Source organism: Sylvia atricapilla, chromosome 23 (assembly GCF_009819655.1).
Source record: "Sylvia atricapilla isolate bSylAtr1 chromosome 23, bSylAtr1.pri, whole genome shotgun sequence".
Classification (NCBI taxonomy): domain Eukaryota; kingdom Metazoa; phylum Chordata; class Aves; order Passeriformes; family Sylviidae; genus Sylvia; species Sylvia atricapilla.
The window spans coordinates 1122091-1127050 of record NC_089162.1 but is presented as its reverse complement, the minus strand read 5'-3'; the positions used below and the strand labels follow the sequence as shown (position 1 = coordinate 1127050).

Here is a 4960-nt window from a genome sequence, read left to right as displayed (position 1 = left end):
AAATTCTCATCATTGCAATACTGACCTTTGCAAAGGGCTTTAAATCCTTGAGTGGAAGTAGCAGGTAAGTGCGAAGTTTTATTAACTGATTACCTCTGTGGTTTCGACTACATTGGTAGTCAAATTTGATTTAGAGGACCAGGCATGTAAAAAAAAATCAGCTTTCTGACATAATTTTGGCTTGCTGCAGCCTGAGCAGTGTCCTGCAAGATCAGCTCCCCTCCACCTGATTGAGGAGAGCAAATCGAGTGCAAACTGATTATTAGCTTCTCCTCTCGGATATCTCATTTAAATCTGCTCTGTGTTGTGGAAGGAAATGAATCATTCCAATTAAAAGGCTGAGAAAATCAGGGAGCTGGGGGGAGCAGCCTTTGGGGAGGAATATTAAGCTGGTGCTGGGACCTGGGGCTGTTTGGGGCTGGAAACCCACGTGGGGTCCCTTTGCAGCCACTGCCCCCAGACCGGGCTGTGGGGGGCTGTGGCCACTTCTCCCCGTGGGCTCCGGGGTCACACACCTGCCCTGTGCAGTATCTAAAGGCAAAGAGCAATTCCAGAAGCTGGAAAGAGCAGATGCTCAACCTCTCCCTTCCTTCTGAACGCCAGTGGGGATAAAACAGGTAAATTCCTCTTCCCTCCTCCCCCCTTCTTCTGTATTCCACACTGACAAGTGTAATAGATATGAAACTCCACAACAATGAAAGCTCAGACTTTCTCATGCCTTTGCCTCTCTTACTTCCAGGCTATTTACTGAGAAGTATTTACTGGGAAGTGTGAGAAACAAAATGTTCTGAAATGCTGCAGCAAAATGGAGGGAAAAAAAAAACCCCAGAATAATATAAAACATGTAAGCAGCTTGATCAAAATGAAGCAATATTGACAGAAAATGGGGTTTTAAGTAGCAGGACAACAGCAACTCAGATGGATTTCATTCTTGTGGTATTACAACGCTAAGCCAAGCACCTGGAAGAGAGAGAGAGGGGAAAATAATCACGTTTCCCTGGCTTAGAAAATCTTTTCCTTGTCATTTAAAAATACACATGACAAGTGAGAGCTGGGAACAGTCCTGCTGGAAAAACATGGAGCTGGGACTTGGAGGTTTTCCCTGCTCCTGCTTCAGAGCTTCCCACGTGGTTTAAGGAAACTCATCCCTTGTGCCTCAGTTTCCTTTCTGCAGAGCACTGCTCCCCTTTGTCTCCTGTTTGCAACACAAATGCTTCCAAGTGTGGACTAACTCCAAATTAGAAAACAAAAAAATTGGATAAAGCAAATGAGGAGGAGCAGCTGTCCCTCCAAACAACAGGAGTGAGGCACAGCCCTTGTCCCATGCTGCAGGACCTTGCTGCAGTTTTGGGGCTGAGAGGTCGTGGGGATGCCAAGGATGTCCTTGGGGATTGCAGGATGCAGCGAAGCCAGGTTGAGGTTTTTTGGGGGGATATCTGGGGCTGTGTTTTTCCTACCAGCAAGCCAGGGACATGGGGGCAGGAGGCTGATGTCCCAAAAGGTCATCACCTTCCTGGGATGACCTTGGAGAGGGCAGAACACAGGGAGGAAAAAGAAAACCTTTTCACTGGGCCCCAGGTAGACAGAGCTGCCACTGCTTTTCCCTGCAAGAGTGAAGGCAGCTGCCTCCCCAAATCCCCCAGCTCTGCCTGCCCCTCTGGCCAGGACATGAGAGGAATTCGAGTGTTCCTGCTCTGATGCTGCCCCGATTCCCAGAGCAACCCCAGCCAAAAAATGCCAGTCCCTTTCCACACCTCCCACCGGATCCTCTTTGAAAACAACCCCGGGAAGGCCAGGGAAGCAGATCAGTGGGGAGAGCCTGGGCTCTTTTCTCTCCTTGTCTCCTGTTCCTGCCGGCTGTGTGGAGAGCTGCCAAAGCCCCTCAGCCTGTGGCACTCGATAAAGCTCTTGTGCAGCGGGGCTGGAGCAATATGGGCAGCGATGGGCAGGGCCTGGGAACAGCCACGGGCAGGGGAGGGAGAAGCTTTCAGGGTTAAAAACAAAAAAGAAAAGAGCTCTGATGACGTTTTGGGTTCAGGTGGGGAGAACTTTCTATCTCAGCCTGGCACCTCCTCTGTGTGAGGGCAGCCAGGGGGACAGGCAGCTGGGAAGGCTGGAGCTGGGTGTGAGGAGCAGGGGTGGAATTGGGACCTCTCCTGCTGCATCAGTGCTGCAGGCGATGCCCTGGAGGCTGCAGCAGCATCAGTGAACACACAGGACCTTGTCAAATATCCCTGGAGCAAACCTGGGTGTAGGGACAGACTGGGGAATGAGGGGCTGGAGAGCAACACCACGGGAAGGGCCCTGGGAGCTCTGGTGAGGGCAGGTTGGACATGAGACATCAGTGCCCTGGAGCCCCAAGGCCACCGTGCCCTGGGGACATCAGGCCTGGCTGGGCCAGGGAGGGATTGTCCTGCTCTGCTCTGGGCTGGGCTGGCCTCACTCCAGTGCTGGGGGCACTTCAGGCACCACAAACTGAATTGACCTAAAACTGTTGGAGAGTGTCCAAAGGAGGACATGGAGATGGGGAAGGATCTGGGGGAGCCACAGGAGGAGCAGCTGAGGGCACTGGGATGGTTCAGCTGGAGCAGAGGAGATGAGGGCAGAGCTCTGGGGGCTGCAGCTCCTCCCCAGGGGCAGCTCCATCTCTGCCCTGGGACAGGGACAGCGCCCAGGGCACGGCTGGGGCTGGGCCAGGGCAGGCTCAGGATGGAGATCAGGGAAAGGTTCTTCCCCCAGAGGGTGCTGGCACTGCCCAGGCTCCCCAGGGAATGGGCACGGCCCTGAGGCTGCCAGAGCTCCAGGAGCCTTTGGACAGTGCTGCAGGGCTGCCCAGGGTGGGATTGTTGGGTGTCTGTGCAGGGCGAGGGGTTGGACTGGATGATCCTGGTGGATCCCTTTGGCTCAGGATATTCCACAGTCTATGAATTCCTGCCCTGCCATGTGTCCCACACCCACCCTGCTCCACTGACACCCTGGGGCCATCCCAGCCAGTGCTGGGGATGGATCAAAGGCACAGAGGTGGCCAAACCCCATCGCTGACATGGGTCTTGTTAGGCCCTTCCTAAGTTTACCCACATCAGTCCCCAGGCCGTTCCCTGGAGGCTTTTTGGCTGCCTTTCATGCAGCTCTTTTAATGCAAAGTTATTTTAATGCTGTGCTTTGCATTCTGCTGCTTCCCCTGTCCGCTGTCAGCGGCCGCTGCCACACAAGGTTAAAGCAGCCGAGCTGGACCTGCTGGAATGCTGGGCATGGATGGGCTGGGTGTGCTCAGCCTGCTGCTGGAATTTGGGATTTATGGGGCACTGCTGAGAAGTTGCTGGTGAAGAGGCATGGCTCCTGAACCCCGGGGTGAAGCTCCACAATTCCCTCTTGATGCCAGCTTTCCTGGCATCAAGAGGGAATTGCCACCATGCGAGGACTCCTGGCTGTGAACAGACACAGGGAGCACCAGCCAGCCTTCGAAAGTCCCAGCTCCTGTTTCACTGCCCAGATGTGCCCAGATGTGTTTTGGGGTTGTCTCAGTGTCTTGCTGGTGTTACAGGAGAATTGGGGCCAGATTTCACCCTCCAGCTCCTGCCCTGAGGTGGTCAGTGATATTCAGATCTGGGCAGATTGTGCCAATCCACTGGAAAACGACTAAAACTCGGGGTTAGGGTGTTGTTTGCATGTCTGAACATGATAAACACTGGACTGCAGTAGTGCTTTCTAAGAATGACCATCTGATCCTGACGTTTTCCAGGTCCCACGGAACTTTCCCAGCCTGGCAGGGACGGCGGAGGGGAGGCGAGAGCTCCGCAGCTCCTCCCGTGGCTGCAGGAGAGGAGCTGGCAGCAGGAAAATGTGATGGGAGGGATGTGCTGAGGCTGCTGGACACTGTCCTCATCACCAGTTATGCTTTTTAATATAATTTTTGGCGATTTTTCATCCCCCAGACTCGCTCTGGAACCTGGCTTGGACATTTTTTTGCTGAGGAGATAAAAACCAGTGCATTAGAAAATTATGAACGAGCTGCAAAGGGTTAAAGGGAGCATTTGTATAAAAACAATGAATCCCATTTTTGCTTGATTGGCACTTTAATTAGGCCCATGTCCTTTTGCTGCCACTGCAATCAGATTGTAGGAGAATAGGAAGCTTCCACACCGTTATATTTATCTCAAGATTACAAGATTTCCATTTTTTTCCAATGCAAAGGGAAAAAGAAAAAAAAAAGGAAAAAAAAAAAAAAGAAAAAAGAAAAGAAAGAAAGAAAAAAAAACCTGCTACTTTATAAACGTGGCAAGGGAACGATATTATTTAGGGCTTGGTGAAAGTGTGGCTTCTTGATTGCAGCACTAGAATTAATCTTATTATGTTAACAAGGGATTGTTATGCTAAGGAGAAGAGGGAAGAAAAGTTCTGTCTCTCAAGTCTGCCAGGAGCAGGCCGGGACTGCGCAGGCTCCAGAGCCAGCCTTGAATTTAAGAGCTCCAGCGAAGGAAGCCAAAAGTCCTTGTGGTTTTTACAAGGCAATTTCCCTCCTTTTCCTCTGTCTGTTTTTAGGGGGAGGTTGTAACTCCAGCTCTCAGTGCCCAGGAGTCTCCTGGGACCGGCTCCAGATCAGCTCTGCTGGTAAATAAATAATGGTTCAGGTGACACCGCCCGGACCTGCCCAGCCACAGCCTGAAATCCCAGACCAGAGTCAGAAATGAGGCCCAGCAGGGCTTTACACCCACATAAAACACAGCCCCGAGCCCATCAAAGAGGGGGAAATGGGACGCTGGAGATTTTCAGGTCCTCACCTTCATGGGAAATGTGTCTTTGTGGGAAAGAAGGGTCACTATCCACTGAAAAACAGGGAGAAAATGGTTCTGCAGTACTTTTTGGTGTAAAAAGGGAAACCTTTGGGTCACCCTGACTCTCCTTCCCCATCTCCCACTCCTGAATCCCAACATCTGCAGTCTAGGGAATGAAGAATCCC

The 4960-nt window shown here is 51.9% G+C and overlaps 1 long non-coding RNA gene across 1 annotated transcript; it reads left to right on the top strand.

The window, feature by feature from the left end:
• The first annotated feature begins 416 nt into the window (after positions 1 to 416).
• On the top strand, positions 417 to 4657 carry LOC136370957 (uncharacterized). Its single transcript, XR_010745257.1, has 3 exons — positions 417 to 617; positions 740 to 844; positions 3743 to 4657. It is a non-coding gene; the product is annotated as an uncharacterized lncRNA (long non-coding RNA).
• The last annotated feature ends 303 nt before the right edge of the window (positions 4658 to 4960 follow it).